This window comes from Coffea eugenioides, unplaced genomic scaffold, assembly GCF_003713205.1.
Source record: "Coffea eugenioides isolate CCC68of unplaced genomic scaffold, Ceug_1.0 ScVebR1_97;HRSCAF=451, whole genome shotgun sequence".
NCBI lineage: Eukaryota > Viridiplantae > Streptophyta > Magnoliopsida > Gentianales > Rubiaceae > Coffea > Coffea eugenioides.
This window is the reverse complement of record NW_020864863.1, coordinates 404735-422794: the sequence shown is the minus strand read 5'-3', so window position 1 is coordinate 422794 and position 18060 is coordinate 404735. Positions and strand designations below refer to the sequence as shown.

Here is an 18060-nt window from a genome sequence, read left to right as displayed (position 1 = left end):
CTTTTACTTTAGTTGAAACGACGAGGAGTCAAATTGTAGGTTTCCAAACCATAGGGAAGTAAAGTGAACATTAGTCAAACCACAGGGGGGTTTTTGGTATTTAACCCTTAAACTTAAGTGTACAAAAGTAATGAGATGTATTGAAAGTTTTGTATTTGTTAACAATAATCAAATGTTAATCCAAAAAAAGAGATATATATGTTATGTAAAATTCTAATTTTGAGATGAGTTGTTATGTATCTATTTTCATAATATAATATTTTGGGATAATTTCACATACCTCCCCTGAGATTTTTAACAATTGCAGAAGATTCCTTTCAAGTTCTAAAAATTACACCTACATCCCCTATTTTCATTGTTTAAGTAACATTCTAGGTCCAAAAGACTAGACTTTTCTAAAAAATCCTATAATACCCTTGGGTTATAATTCACAATAAAATAAAAAAGGAAAAAATGGTTCACTATCTTTATTTCATTCATCCGTATTTGTTATCACCATTGCCTAATCATCAACATCTAAATTACTACTAAGTAAATACTTACCTTTGTTCTAATGTCCCTTTTTATCTAAAAATTTTTCGTGTAGATTATTCTTTTTTTTTTGTTAAAATATTATTTTTATTGATTCCAAGGCAACGTGCGGTAGATACAATAGAAAATAAACTGACTGAGCCCTAACGCCGCATCAGATACTCAAAAGTTTACCTACAAGCTCATATTAATTTCAAATTTTGCTTAATACGAAGCAATATTTATCAATATCCCTAAATTTCAATCCATGGCTGCCACTTTTCAAATACAAAATAGTCTAATCCATCACTACTAATATCCATATCTAATATACTTCATCCGCACAAAGTTCAAAACCAATCAAATTCTCTCTATAAGATTGACATCACTAATAATTGCAAATAAAAAATAGAAACAAAATGCAGTTATAATATATATTAGGAACACTTTTATTTTCATAACAATCACAACAGTATAATATTTATTTAGTCCCTGTTTCACTTCCTATCCTTAATTTTTTTTTATTTTTTATCACGACAATTGTCTTCATCTCTATCTAGTTCGATAATGAAATCGTTACTCGTCATTTAACAATTTCAATTTGCTAATGCCTATCAAAAATTGGAAACAAAGTGGGCACAAAAAACTATTTAATAATAATGAAAAAGAGAGAATTAGCACTATAACAAAAATGGTCTTTTCTGACATGTCTATAATGACAGTTGTTAGTTTGTGTCATTATAGCACTTCTATTATGACACTTGTTATCAACTCAATAATATGTACTCTAATTTTTTTTATTTTATCTGATATAAAATAATAATGTACCTTTAGACTCCCTATCATGACACTTGAGAAAATGTGAGATACACAAAAAAAAATTAAAACACAAAATGATGTCGTTTGATTTTGGCGGAAGATTCCTTTGCCAAAACACTTAGTGAAATCTCAAAACTTCATTTTGCCTGCCAGTGAAATTTTGCTTCTTCTTATCTCTCTCACAAACTCTCTCCCTCGGCAAACTATCTCTCAAAACTCTTGGCCAAAATTTTGCTTTCCCCTCAGAGTTTTTCTATTGAATCTCTCCGCAATCAAACAACCCTTGCTTTCCCATTGAAGGTATGTAATTGCATGATAATTTTTTGCTCTAAATTGATTTCTCTCGATTGTCTACTTGAATCTGGTATAATGTTTTTGGCTGAATCTGATATAATTTTTTTACGAGATCTACCAATTTTTGGCCTCCGCCTTTCTCGGTCACTGTCCTCTCCTTTCCTCTCCTCTACTCCCTACTTCTGCCATCCCGTCGCCCCTACTTCTTCTCTCTCATGGGTTTAGGTTCGTCAAAACTAGAACAACATGACATCGAAGAGGACAAGTTCGGATTCTCCAGAAATTATTTCTTGGCAAAAGAATCAGGCAATTCCGGTAAGAAATCCAGCCACAAGCTCGCAGATGTCGATGTCGTCGATGAACAGGTTATACTCTGCCATTTTGCTATATGTAAATTTTGGTTGGTGGTTTCCTGCAAAAAGAGTTACCTTTTTGGGCCTTTTCCTTACTGAATAATGCTGGAGCTAAGGGAAGCCCCGGCCAATATTGAGCAAAAACATGAGAAAGAAATTGATGAATTAAGCAAAAGTTACAAGAGCTCGTATCAAGAGTGGGTTTGTGAGTTAAGGTGCGGAGGGATATAAATATATATGTAGTGTTTTTAATTATTTTTGTGAATGTATTGATTTAGACTGTCATTGTAGAAATGTTGGGTACTAATTTTAGATTATGCTGGATAATTAACAGGTGTGGATTTGGGCTTTTGATGTATGGGTTTGGGTCAAAAAGAACATTGCTTGAAGATTTTGCTTCGACTGCATTGGCTGAGTATTCTGTTGTTGTAATTAATGGTTATCTTCAGTCCATAAATCTCAAGCAGGTACATCAACTTCACCACCCCTATATGCTTTGTATTCTATTTCAGTGCAGGATTTTTGTTGAAGTTTCAACTAATTTTCAGAGTTTTAAGTTCATCATTGCTGATAAAGCCGTAGAATGATTAGGCTTTATAAGTCATAGCTTGATTTATTCGCTACCCGAATGTAGACTTGTATAATTTCCTTTAGTGCTTGGTAATCACTGGGAACTGATTCAGTTTGTTGAGTGTTATAAGAAGTACCGGTAGGCTTTGGCAGCATAGGGGTGTATTAATAATGAGTCTTACATGGATATTTGAGAGGCTTGAGTCATGGTGATTGTAGCTTCTGATGCATCTGTGATGTTGAATTGGTGATACAATCAGCACTAGTTTATCATGCTGTTTGGATAGCAGTTAAAAGTTATCTTTTCATGTGAGAGAGTATATAGATGGAATGCCGAAACTTTAATTTGTCTCCTTGTCGTGGTTGCCTTTGGTGAGGTTCTTACCAGATTTTGCATGATCCCTTAATCCTGATTTCGAAGAATTGCTTTGATCTGATGTACGAGTTTATAACTTTGAACTTGGACAACTTCTATGGTTATGTTTGTGTGAAATAAGATTAAATTTTGCTAGCATATGATTCTTTAGCTTAAGGGATGCTTGGTATCGAACACTGTTCTGGCTGATCATGCTGGTGCTTCTACCATCATTTTCATGCTGATGCTTTATATGTGGGTTTTCACCCGTAAAAGGCAGGATCCAATTCTTCTCTTTTACTATAATATATGTCTTCTCTGCAGATAGAAGTAGAATGGTCTTTGTTTGTGATACAAGCATTGTTATTCCACATGGTAGGTTGTTATAACCTTACCTGAGCTTCTAGGCGATCAATTGAAAGCCGAACAGAAGTTTACATCCAGGAGTTTGCATAAGCACCAACAACCATTTACACTCGATCAATGGATGATTTAATAGCATTTTTGGATCAACATCACCTGGAGGACAGTGATTCTTTTATCTGTGTTCCTGTCCACAATATTGATGGGCCTGGGTTGCATGATCATGACGCATAGCAATATATTGCAAGAATTGCTGCTTGTTCCAATATCCGTGTGGTTGCTTCCATCGACCATGTAAATGCACTTCTTTGTAAGTATTTTATCTGTTTTGCTAATTTAAGTTAGCAGTAGGTTACGCTAGCTGCAAAAGGACCTTACATTTGTTGACCATTTGTATCAGTACGTGCTACTCGGCCTATGTGATCAATGATTCGCATGTTTCTATGTTATATTTGCTATTGAAAATGCTAAGAGTACTAATTTTGGTCTGCTAGTGTGGGATAAGAAGATGGTTCACACGCAGTTCAACTGGTATTGGCATCATGTTCCTACCTTTGCTCCATATAAGGTCGAAGGAATGTTTTTGCCTCTCATTCTTGCTCAAGGTGGGAGCTCCCAGAATGTCAAGACAGCTTCAATTGTCTTGCCGAGTTTGACGCCCAATGCTCAAAGTGTTTTTAAAGTGCTAGCAGAACATCAGCTGGCCAATCTAGATGAAGAAGGCAAGTGACTGGCTTACTTGTTTTTCTTTTCGACAGCATTTTGCAACAAAAATCAAAGTTATTTATCCTGAATATTTTCTCTAGGGATGCCAGTTAATAACTGTACGCGACCTGCCGAGAGCGTTTCTGGTTAGTAGCCAGATTACTCTGAATTCTCATTTGACAGAATTTAAGGATCATGATTTGGTCAAGACCAAAAGGGATACAGAAGGCCAGGATTGCTTGTACATTCCTATCCCAAATGAAGTACTTGAAAATATCATAAAAGATACAAGTCAATAGAGAGGAGTTCCTTGTCAGCTGGATGTTGCAGTTTGTGCGGTAAACGAAAGATGCATGTTCATCATTTCAGGGACCTCCAGTATTTTACTAGTACCTCATAGATCAGTTTATCGAGCCTCGGACAAGTAACAAGAAATAGTTGCAAGATTCTTTGTGGCAACAGCATGACTTGTCACTAAACTGTGGTGCAATCTTTTAGTACTTGTTTGGGATTTTAGTACTTGTTACCCACTTTTAGTTCAACAAATTATATTTGAGCATTGACTTTTACTTTTAAATTACTATATGCATTCTGCTCTTTGGGATAATTTTAGAAGTCCTTTGGGTTTCTGATTGAAGGAATGTACAGCAGGGAGCACTACCTGCAAGTTGCTTCTATATAAAAAAAAAAACTTCTGGCAATTAAAAGTGTCAGCATAGCTCAGCTTCTAAAACAATATCCTAATGTGGTACTACAGCTATCTTGACACTTTCGATTATAAAAAAAAAAAAGGATTTTGGCTGGCAGATGGGATGCTATAACAGCATAATATTCCTGACACATTTGAATGCTACGGACCTATCCCCACATTGGAAGGGATGACACTCGTCCGAGGTGTGAAGAAAGGTAAAGTGTCAGTTTAGATTATCCATACTAACACCTTTAAATGCCGTTAAAGGTCATTTTTGTTGTAGTGTAGGAATAGACACCAAGATAAGTAAGCACTAGTGGTTGGTGTGTATGGCGGTTTTGTTAGTGGGGGCAGTACACATTTGATCGATAAGAATAAATAAATAAATTTGGAAGGAAAATAAATGTGGAAGGAAGAGGATAAAGAGTTAAATGGAAAAAACTATAAATTGAGTTATTGGTTGAAAAGAGATGAGAGAGTTTTAATTTTTCATAGAGTTTTTTAATGAGTTGACAATTAATGAAGGGCATTGTTATCTTTTTATCACACCAAGGAAGGTCCTTGTTATTATGTAAACCTTAGGGGAGCCGAATGAAATTGTCCAAAACCTTAGGGGAGGTTTCTCAAATTATCCCTAATATTTTTTAATTCCATATAATTAATGTGAGAACCCGTAAAACCCTAATTATTTTCCTAGGGTTTATTTCCCCTTAATTGCATGTTTTCTGCATTTTCGGGCCTAGGAATATTTTTCTGGTAGATTTTATGAGTAATTATAGTTTTTAGATGATTTTTCTAGTATTGGTGAGTTTTTAGAAAATTAAGAATATATTTTGGACGTGGGACCCACTAGTGCGAAAAGTACGGCAAAATTCGGCCAATAAGGTTAAGTTTCGGATACTGGTGGAAATTTATCGGGTGTTAAGAGATAAGTAGAGGGTGACATGGCATTGATGTGAGAGGAACCAAGTGATAGGAAGGCATTAAATGAAGTGCCAAGTGGCACTATGTGTTTGGTCCACTTGTTGGACATTTTTGACTTTTCTTATCATGGATTAAATATCTCAAAAATTGACTAAAAATTCATTCTTTCTTACCTCTTGTTGGCCGATTCTCTCTCTTGGACAAGGAAGAAAAACTTCTTCAATTTACAAGCTGCAAACTATCTCAATCTTCCATTCCAACCAATTAAACTTAGATTTGCTCCATAAAATCACTCCATTAGGTGCTAGTAAGTGACTTGGTGAAATTGTTTTGAAGCTCTAAGGTGGCCAACCTCTCTATCTCTCTTAATTTCTTGGTAAGTGATGCTTGAACACCCTACTACACCTAATGATGGTTATATTATGCTTAGAAGAGGCTTGAGTGTTGGATTATATGATTTATTTCTTGGTTTGGCTTGATTTGGTGAAGTTTTCCATTTTATGATGAATTTTCTGGTTTCATATGATTTTGATGTTTTGGACTAGTATGATGGTTGGTAATAAGGGGCTTTGGCTCTAGTAGGTGTGAATTGTTGTTAAATGCAATCAATTTTGGATTTGGAATGAAATGTGAAAAGTTAGGGTTCTTGAACCCCTATTCTGTCCGAAATTTTAGGTCATAGCTAGAGGCCGAATTGGACTTTGCTCAAAACATGAAAGTTGTAGGTATTGATGAGTTTAGTGTGCCTGCAAAATTTCAGGGCAATTGGACAAGTGTAGAGTGAGTTATGCCGTTTTTACTGTTGCTGTTTTTGGTGCACAGAATGTCCGAACTGCGATAGTAATTGCCTGTTTTGACTGGAATTGGTTTGGATTTTGGAGTTTGTGTCTTCTGATGAAATGTAGCTGGATGTCTTAAATAACTTATTCCTTTGGAATTTCGGCATTTGGACTTGTATGGACTGAGATATACCGATTACAGTTTTCTGTGTTTTGCAAACCTGTTTTGGTGATTCTGGTTTAGTGTTTGGCATTTTTGACCTAGTTGGGTCAGGAACTGGATTGAGTGACCTTCTACATTGTTGTATCCCTGTTTCATAGCTTCGAAACGGTGGGTCTTACACCCCTAACCGATAATTGTAGTGAGAGTTGTGCCATTACCGCATTATGACGTCAAAACCGGTTTTCTTATCAAGGCCAACATTAAAGCCTTTCTTAATTTCTGGTTTGCTTTCATGCTTGTATATGTTTATAAAACCCTATTGGGGTTGTGAATTGGTGTTGTTTATGGCTCGGTATGGTTTCTTGTTTTATGATATTGTGAGCTATGGAACGGCTCTTGACATGAAATGCTTATATGTGTGTTGTTGGGTTGTGATTGAAGAAAAAATAATGAAGCCTTATGGCTGGAAAATTTGGTAAACACAAAGGGCATGCTGCCCGAATTTTTACTCGAGATTTAGAAAACTATATTCTCGACTTGAGTAAAGGTTAAGTATTTAACCCTTGAATTTCCATGCATGAAACCCTATTGGGCGATAATTGGTTTGACTTTATGACTCGTTATCGAGTCTTATGGTATTTGTTTACATGTTCTAGGGCGTGACGATAGCTCACGACATTCTCCTGACGGAAGTGCATGAAATAGCACTTAATTGATTGGTGAGTGTACTACTCACTTGTGTGCTATTATATGGCTTTGATATTTGAACTTGAGATGTTGTATGTTAATGGATTGATGTGAGAGTGTACTTTATCACTCTCACTTATTGTTTCACATGTTATTGAAAAGTTATTGGAAAGTTATTGGAAAGTTATATGAACTGATAGATGAAATGAAATACATGACTTGATATCGATTGGACAAGTATCCAACGACTACAAATGTTATCATTGAGCTCAACCCCATTGGTAGTTGATTGAATCGAGCCGACAAGGGTTTGGTCGTGACAATTAATGAGCCTTGGGTAAAGTTATAAGGAATCTTGTAGTATGAGAGACTCTTGATTCCGGTATACTCGAGTAATACCACAGTTACAAGTGTTTGGAGTGCGGGCCCGGTAGGGGGATGTTTGGTGGAAGGAATGGGAGAGAAGAGGAGTCTACAGTTGGTTACTTTTCAAACATTGACGGAGAGTCAATGAGACCGATCAAGAATTCAAACGAGGAAAAGGGCTCTTGAGAGCCACCCGTATCCTTTTATCCTCATTATTAATGTGTGGCTTTATTTATTTTGGTAAATTGGACTGTTAAGCTTGAGGTATCCATGAACTTGGTTGCTTGAGTTGTATTCTCACTGGGCAATTAGCTCACCCCGTTCCTTTTGTTTTCCTTACAGGAATATGACTCTTTTGGAATGAATTTTGATAAATGGTTGCCGAATGAACTAGATGAATGACTCTTTTGTATTGTATATAAAATGGGACCCTAAATGTATCATTAGGGCCGTTTTCACTTTTGTTTTGGCAAACCATATATGTAGCGACTTTTGTATCACTTTTAAATGTCATTTTGGTTTGTAAAGGCTAAATGTTATGTGGTTTATGTAATTCGATGTTTGGTTGGGTTCGGACGAGTCGGTTACTATTCATGGCCGACTCCGGGTTTCATTTTCTTTTATTTTGGGTTATTTTGCCCTTTTGCCTTATTTGCGCGCGTTATAAGTTCCGGAACGTGAAAGATCGCTCTATACTGCACCGTTAGTCCTGGCGAGAGCTGGGCAGGCAGTCCGCTAACCTCTTTGGTTCGCCTTAGGGGAAAGTGGGGCTGTCACAATTAAATACATTTTATAGGATCTAATCTTTTCAAGTTTGGACTAATTCAAATTTGGACTAAAGCCCATTAGAATTGATGAGCTATAGGGCAATTAAAAAGAAACTGAAGTTTATAATACACTTATCATAATAAGCGATAACAGCAAAGAACTGTAAATCATCCTCTTTCATAAGAGGGAGAGCTTGCCCTTGGTGGTAGAACTGACATAATCTCTTCCACACTTGCCTTCCTTTTGAGTGGGTAATTAAGTAATTGAAGTTGAGACCTAGTATTTTTATAATTGAGAAAAATGTAGTTTTGGTATCCAAATTTTGACTCATGAGCAGTTTTAGTCCCTAAACTTTGGATAAAAGCAAATATGATGCCCAAGTTTTCAACTTTTTAGCACATTTAGTATCCTTGATGATTTTTTTCTAAATTGCTACCGGAAAGAGTCACATGATAGTTACATGTCTGGCAACTATTGTATAAAAAAAACCTAAAAAAAGTAAAATATCCTTCTAACACTAAGTAATAAGTTTAAGGACTAAATTTTACATTTTTTTGACATTTTTTATACAATAGTTGCCAGACAAGTGACTGTTATGTGACTTTTTTTTATAGCAATTTGAGCAACATCCATCAAGGGCGCTAAATGTGTTCAAAAGTTGAAAGATTGGGTACCAAATTTGCTCTTGTCCAAAGTTTGGGAACTAAAATTCCTCATATGTCAAAGTTTGGGTACCAAAACTGCATTTTTCTCTTTATTATTTAATGACCAATGCTTAATACTAATACCGTTCTTATGAATTCCTCAAAAGTTAGACCTCACTTTTGAATATTAACTTTTCTGATTTCCTCATGCCAAAATTTTCCAATTATGAATGAAATTATGAGGATGAAATGTATTTAGTTGAAACATTAGGGACCAAATAAGCCCACAGCCCCAAACATTGAGAATGAAAATGTATTTTTCCTTCTCAAATGTTTCATCCCGTTGAAACATCAAGTATAGTAAATTTCTATAAATTAGTACTTATAAATTAATAATCTCTATTAAATAATAAATTTTTCAATCTCAATTTGGGCTGTCAAGCTAAATTAACAATTTTAATAAAATAAGAAGATAATAATTTTTTTTGAAGATCTTACATAATCTTTTGGTCCCATTCATACCGTAAATTATTTACTAAAATTATACATCATATTTTCCTAAAATACTATTATAGATTTATGGAAATCTTTTAGATAGGAAGCCAAAGTTTAATAATGAGGTATGCCAGAAAATTTTATGTTTGTTTATTATAAGAAAACTTCCTTATCATTTATATAAATAATATTGTTAATCTAATTCATTCTATCTATTTAATAAAATAGAAGTGAACATCTATCACTTAGTATTCCTAAGTCTTTTTGATCTCTTGATAATATTTAGAGAAATGATGTTAGTTGCGTGTGTACATTGAAGACATTAATAGAAATCAAATCGTACTTGCAAATTAAGTAGATATGAATTGATTCATATTTATTAGATTTTTAGCCTCATTTATTAATAGAATATCTCATATTTTTACTAAAATAAGATAAAACTTTAGTTGATTAAATGAGTGCCTTTTTTGAATTTTAAGTAAATTTGTTAAATTAATTAATATGTCTTTAAATTAATGGAATTTTTATGGTCCCAAAATTATTAATTTATAAAGTTTTACTTTACTTGAAGAGTCAATAGATAGATTAGTAATCTAGGGGTAAACCTATTGAACCGTTCGTTTGGCCCGAATTGAATAACTATTAGACATACATTTATTACCTGATTATAGTAATTCAATAAGTTGGGATTAAAAAAATAGGTTAATATGGAAACAAATAGATGTGCTTACGACAAAATTAGAGATTATTAAACTTCAAAAACAAAAACATTTTCTATTCTATATATTTGAGAAGATTTTTTTGGCCTAATTTTCCCATTGAACCTCCAACTCCTTTCTTTTTGTTTTTGTAGATTTTTTGAATTACATTAATTCCTTAGAATTTTTCTTTCCTTTTGTTTGTTTTGTACTAATACACATTTATTAAATCTCATTATTTTTCAAAAATAATGCACGGGGGGAGGGTTGGGTTGGGTGGTATGGGGGGAGGGAGTGTAAGCAAGCGGTTTCGGATTCGAGTCCTCCCGCTTATACTAAAAAAAAAAAAGAAAAAAAAACCTCACATAAGAAATATATTAGGCAACCATCAAGTGATCTTCATATCCGTATCAAGGACGGAAGCCCTGTTAGCGACTTTTTCAGGAAATTTTCTGCACCAAGTAAACCCTAGCCGTCGCACCGCCCAGGCTGACTCCGGCAAGCCCGCCGATGGCAGCAGTGGCTACCCAACATTTTGGTGAAGGTGGGCAACCATCCGTATCTCCCACCTTTCGGGCTAAGTCCTTCACTACGTTGTTTTCGTCTTAGCAGCGCATTCCTGTGGCAGCGGCGGTGTCAACCCATAAAGGTGAGCCAGCCGTTTCCTTTGCACGCGATGTGTGAGAACCCCCTCTTTAAACCGTAATTTTCCTCATTTATATGCCCTATTCTAAGATTTAGACTATTTAATATATGCCCTTACAAATTATTTTCTAGGTGTTATAATAATTTCCGTGCATTTCATTTCAATTCATTTTACTTGAAGTAAAATATTTCCTTGAGCTAGGCTGTAAATAATTCACCACTTGTAATTGTCCAAGTGTTCTTTTATTAGTGGTAGAGACTTTATGTGAGAGATTAGAGGTGTTGAATAATTATTGGTGCATTTGGAAAGGTAAGAATGGCATTAATCAAAGATTAAGAAAGGTTAGGACAATAATGGAGCCATGTGGCAAAACCCTAGCCATGGGTTTGTTTGACTAAGGATTAGAAGACAAAATAAAAACTAAACATGGCTCTTTTCTTCCCTTAGATGGCTGAACCCCTTAGCAAAAAAAAAGAGAGAGAGAGAGCTCCATACACTTGCTTTTAACCCTAGTAAATCAAGAACAAAAATCCAAAGGAGAAAGATCTAGAGTTGTGAGACAACTTTCTTCAATCCTTGAGGTTATTCCAAGCTTAAAGTTTCCATTGTGGTGGATTGATTGGTGACTTGGGCAACTTGTAAGTGAGGTAAGTAATCTTTAAATTAGGGTTTTATGATGTTATCATCCACTTTAAGCCTTAATGATGAATTGCAATGGTTGATATTTGGGGTTAGTCCCATGAATCAATTAAGTAGTGGTAAAGCTTGTTAGTATGCACGCCATGTGTTTGATGAAATTCCTAGCCCTTGTTCATGTGTGTGTATGAGGTATTAACATGTTTTTGAACCCCTTTTTAGTAGATCTAATACTTGTTATGTGATTGGAGTACAAATCATGAAAGGTTGAAAGTTAGAAAAGTTGGGGAGGTGCTGTCCGAAAATTTCAAGGGCTTGCTGCCCTGTTTTGCTTTGATAATCTCGTGCCTAATTTGGCTACAAGTGTGAGGGACATATGTTGGGTTATGTGTGTGGAGGTTGTCTACAAAAAATTAGCCAATTTGGTTGGATAAATCTTGAGTTATGAGCGAAGAGGCAAAACTGGACTAGGTCCAGGAATTTTCTGACCAGTGATCTTGTGAAGGTCATAACGTTTTACTCAATGATCGGAATTGAGTGCCATTTGTGGCATTTGAATGTAGACTCTTAGAGCTTTAAAATGGTACCAAGTTCATTTTCTGTTTCGTCCCCAGCGATTCGTGGCAAGTCTTGAAAGTTGGCTGCCCGGTTGTTGCTGTTCATCCGAGACTGTCCAGAAAATTCATTTGGTTGCTTAATTTTGAACCACTTATGTTTGGATTTTGGAAATGGTTTCTTCTACACAAATATAGCCTTATGAACCTAGTTTCTAACGGAACCGATGGAACCTAAATCTGACTTTTCTACAGTGAATTATAACCATTTTCCCGAGACTGCCGGGCAAGACTGTTTAATCCGAATAAGGAACCTTCAAGCCTAAATGAAACATTTCTTTTGCCGAGTTTTCATGTACACACTAAACTCATTTTCTCATGAACTTTTACCATGTTATGGACCTTATTGCATGCCGAATTAAGTAGCCTAGACTACTCACTCGGTTTCTTAATGAACCTATACTTTAGTAAGGAGCGAATCCAATTGTTAATGATTTCACTCGTTGACCTAGGTTTGGGAAATGAAGGTGATCGTAACTGAGACGATTGACGTCGATTGCTACTTTTCCTTGACAGGTGAGTGTTCCACTACCTGCTACCTGTTATGTGAAATTTTTGAAATACTTGATTGATAACTATTGGGGCGAAACACTGTTTTGATAAAATGGAGGCGAGTGTGTACTTTACCGCACTCGATCTCTCTTGTTTTCACTGAAGTTATATATATAGTTATTATGAGATGTGATATCTCTATGAATGCCTGTGATTGAGTTGTTTGGGTGATATCCCATCAACTACTGTTACCGTTTCGGTACCCAACCTCATAGGTGAGTCGGTCGTATCGAGCCAGCAAGGGTTTGGTCGAGAAGGCCGATAAACCTTGAGGATTGTTTACTGTACACTGGAAATTGGTATACTCTAGTATTACCAAACTACTGTTATGGAGTGCGGGTCCAGTAGGGAGTTGATTGGTGGACGGAGACTGGTGAAAGAGGTATTCTACGAACCCTTTTATACTGTGCATACAAGTGTTGACGGAGTGTCAACAGGAGGCAATTATGATCAAGCTCAAGTGGATCTTTGGCTTTTGAAAGCCACCTGTATCCTTGAATTGAACTGTGATTAATTGTTATTCTACTGTACGATGCTTATTTGGTTATTTTGTGACCTTATGTGACTATGTGTTTACTTGTTTTTACTTGGAACCTCATTGGGCTTTAGCTCACCCCATTCCCTTTGTTTTCCTTAACAGATCAGGAAGGGACTTGATCAAGAGCTTTCTAGCTTTATTTTGCTCGTACTTGCGTTTTGAGGTTGTAACTTTTGTTTAAGCAGACCTGTAAGCTTAAATTTTTAAGTATGACTTATGCTATGTAATTTTGAGTGTGGAGTGGTAAGTTGACATGTGTTGATACATATACTAAGCTGGAACGTTGAAATAGTGATTATGTTTTAATTAGGGTTTTAATTCCCTGTATTGGAAGATGTTCCATCCGTTTCATTGATGATATTAGTTCTTTGAACGACTGAATCCTAGCGAGAGCTGGGCAGGCAGCCGCTGATACCCTAGGGTTCGCCCTAGGGAGACGTGGGGCTGTCACACGATGTCATTGAGACAGTTGCGCAGCCTTTCTACTTTACTCTTGTCGGTAAGTTCGCTCGCAACAGATCTCCCATAGAGGACATCAGGAAGTTCTTCCTTTCTCTTGACTTGAAGGGTTCCTTTTCCATTGGGTTGTTGGACAGCAGACATGTGTTGATCAGGCTCCACATTGAGGAGGATTTCTTGCGGGTTTGGACCAGAGCTGTATGGTATGTAGCCGGCAGTGCTATGCGAGTGTTCAAGTGGACGCCTGCCTTTCATGTCGACAAGGAGTTTTCGTTAGCTCCTGTGTGGTTTAGCCTCCCTAAGTTGCCTGTGCATCTGTTTGACAAGCAGTGCTTGCTCCAGATTGTGTCCTGTGTGGGAAGACCTCTGTTCATTGATGCTGCGATGGCCGCGCTATCTCGTCCGAGTGTGGCTCGGGTTTGTGTGGAGGTTGACCTCCTGAAGGAACTTCCGCCTCGTGTGTGGCTTTTGCTGGGGGAAGACCACGGTTTTTGGCAGCCGCTCCAACCGGAGTCTATGCCAAAATATTGCGCCCACTGTTATCGCTAGGGGTATACTTAATCTGAATGTCATGTTAAACATCCTGAGTTACGTCCGAATGTGGTGCATGTTGAGAAGAAGATACTTCCAAGGGACAATAACAGTCCCCCAAGGGACGGCAACATGGTGGAGCTTAACGATATTGCAGCTGGCCAGGTCTCTTGCAGTGATGAATTGCGGGAGACAGGTGGGGGTCGTGTGGAGGAGGAGCTGGACGTGGGCATGCAAGATGAGGGTGCTTGTGGCGACCCCACTTCCCCCTGAGGCGAACCAAAGGGTTGGCGGGCCGTCTGCCCAGCTCTCGCCAGGACTCACGCACGCACACTAACCCAAATCCTATCGAAGAATAGCCTAACTATTACAATGTCGCTTCCTTTCAAAATAAGTCAACATCTACCACATTAACTTCAGAGACAACAAGGAACTTAAAAATCTCCAATCTATGGCCCTTAGACATCACACGCTCTAGAACCAAGGAATAAGGTCGTTCGTATCTAGTTACATCAATCCATAATTCACAAACACAAATTTATTATCCAACCTCCGAAATAGGGTTTACACATTTTCCAGCTTCAAGCGGCAATCCAAAAGCAAAAGTACAGAATTCAAGTTAAAACACAATACAAGCCTACACAATAGCCATAATATTCGTTACATCCCATACGAGAAGAAAAGAAACATGAATAAGTCTCAGCGCTTTCAGTCTCCAGAACCTGTTAAGGAAAACAAATACGTGGGGTGAGCTAAAGCTCAGTGGTGCCCCAAAACATGCAGTCACTTAAATCAAACAGCGAGTAATAATTTAAACAAATTGAACAATTAGGAAAGCGTATAACAGCACAGGGTAGGATACAGGGGCTCTCAGGAGCCATTTTCCTCGCTTGAACACCATTTATCGTAGTTGACCCTCCGTCAACTCTCACTGCTTAAAGTCCATGTAGATACACTTATTTTAATCCTAACCCGTCACCGTTCATACCTCCGCTTTGGGCCCAAACTTCATCTACCGACGCAGTATACTCGAGATATACCCGTAATAAAATTTGTCGAGGGATTCACCCAACGACTTTAATGTAGATCGATTCAGATGTCGAGGGATTCACCCAACGACTCACTACATTTAGATTCAAAGTTTTTGTAGATCGATTCAGATGCCGAGGGATTCACCCAACGACTCACTACAATTAGATTCAAGGGTTTTGTAGTTAGATTCAAATGTCGAGGGACTCACCCAGCGACTAACTACGTTTAGGTTTAATGTTTTTGTAGTTAGATTCAGATGTCGAGGGACTCACCCAGCGACTAACTACGTTTAGATTCAAGGATTCATTAGAAAATGATTCACACATGTCACCACTCGAACGGCTAGTGCGATAAAGTACACACTGCTCACTTCGACGGATCAAAACTCATTTCTTTGCAGTTTATCACATAGCAAGTCATGAAAGCACTTAATTCAAGTAGGAAAAGAACAGGCAGGGACACTCACAAAGAGTGGAGTTCAGATAACGGGTTGGGAGTCAAAATCCGTGTCCTCGAGGAATCCTAGAAACCAAATTTTGAGACTATAAGTTTCTATTCAGTTTTTAACTTATTCGTAAAAGAATTCAATACTAATTACTCCCTTAAGGAATCCAAAACTATTTAGATTGAAGTTTGTAAATGTGGTAAAAGTGTTTCATACTTTTATACTAGGAGAAAGTAACTAGTATTACATACGAGAGATAAGTCGATAATTCCCAAAATCTAAACTAGAAGGTTACTTTGAATATTTCTCTAAACTACGGCTTTTGTAAAACTTATATATAAAACTATTTTCCCTTAGAATAGGGTTTCTGGCCAAGCAAGTATCCCAAGCTTTTCACTAAAGTTGGTAAAACTCGTATTTTGAAACTTTCATGTAGTGGACTATCCAAGTGCAAAGTTTAGGGAAGGAAAAGAATTAAACTAAGACTTAGAGTTTCCGAAAACTATATAACTTATTTACTAAAGTTTATCAAAGCCATTTTGAGCGGAAGGAAGTTATTGAATTGGAAAGTTTTAGGCAAAACGCTAGTTATAGAGCTTTATAATATAATGCTAGCTAAAGAATATTTTTGGTTAATTTTTGAACGCAGCTACTCGAGTTCGTAAGGTCTATACAATTTCCCCGCTCCGATTCCATTTCGAAATCGCAATATAAATCAAAATATTGCAAAAATCACATATCACGTTACTAGGGCTTCGTCAATCATTAGCCCTAGCTTTCAACAATTGCATTTCCGAATAACATAAAATAGTCAACCAAGGCTTCATCAATCATAAGCACTTGGTTTCAGCAACCCAAGATAAGCAACTAAAATAAAAGTGAAGTCTCATGACATTCCAGAATTTTCGATTCCAAAAACACTTAATAAAAGAAATCATTTCAATGGCTAAGGGCTTCATCAATCTTTAGCCCTTAGCACTCAACCAGAAATTCCTGTGACAAACAAGCTAACATATCAAGTATTTAAATCCGCTAACAAATATTGAGAACCAAGGATCACATTGTCACCCCTATATTCAAGTGCGTGACCAGCTCAAGGTATGATAAAGCAAATTCAAAAGTAGTACCAGTTTTCCACAGTTCCAATATATATATGTAAAGTAAACCTATACGTAGCTCCTTATCACTCAAAACCAAGGTTGGAAATTTTCCAGCTTATCCATAGCTACACATTGCTTATAGCCGAAACAAATTCCCAAGATATCAATTGATTTATTTCCAAACAGAATCCACAGGCTACTTGTGAATTTAATCATGCATTTCGAGTTCCTAACAACTTAAGGAAATAAATTCTGAAGTCAAGATGAAGACTCTGGTTCATAATCAAATTCGAGCAATATAGTTAAACCTCCCAAAATTTTCAAAAATCTGTTTAGTAAACCACGGATGAATTATGCATGAAGGGAATTTTCTGTTTTTACTTCATTTACTCGGGTGAAGTAGGCTATTAAGCCCTCACTTTCTCATACAATGACTTAGCTAAACAATGCAAAATTTCCATTCAGAAGTTGAGTTAAACCACTGTTACAATCCTCAAAGTTTCCAGGTTCAAGTTAAAGGTAATTCACAAGGGAATTCCGGCAGTAGCAATGATTCCAAAAACAGAATTTTTCTTTGGTTAAAACAGAATTTTTGGTACCCTATTAACTCTTGAAACATGTAGTTAGCTAATAAAGATTTCCAAAACAAGTCCAGGTTCATTCTATAACCGTATTCATCACACAAATCCAGAATTTTTCCAAGTTCCCAATTACATTGTCCACTCATGCAACTCAACATGCAGGCCCTTAGATATTTTATCTTCCCTTAGTTAGTTAAGATAATAACCACAGCTCATCAAAATTAGGCTAATTAAACAAACCAGTCCTTAGACATGCTCGGCAAGAGATTAACATCAAACCAGAATTTCTTAGGTTCTTTAATACATCAATTAACTTCATAGAATTAACATGCAGGGTCTTAGTCATCATCAACATTGAGATTCACTCGGCTACGCACACTTGAGAGCTCAAGTGATCACAAGCAAATAGAGTTTCAGTTGCATTTCCATACCGTTCTTCTCGGCAGAACCAAAACAGAATTGCTAAGCTTCTTAGTTCATCATCCGACATTATTTTCAGTTAAAACTTTTTACTTTGCCCTTAATTCATACATACACAAATTTCTGAGTTGAACAGCTAACAAGTCAGTCCAGAAAATTCAGCTCGGCAGCATCAATACTATCACAAATCCAGAAATTGTGGGTCTTCACTCAGTGCTTGTATGAGAAACGAATTTCTGTTTTCATCTTCTCATTTTCCAAATTACTCTAGGCTAATTAATTTCATGCATGACACCAATCATAATAATCATCCCAGGTTCAA

The 18060-nt window shown here is 36.6% G+C and overlaps 1 pseudogene; it reads left to right on the top strand.

Moving 5' to 3' along the window:
- The first annotated feature begins 1838 nt into the window (after positions 1-1838).
- On the top strand, positions 1839-4268 carry LOC113759191 (annotated as a pseudogene).
- Positions 4269-18060: the final 13792 nt, after the last annotated feature.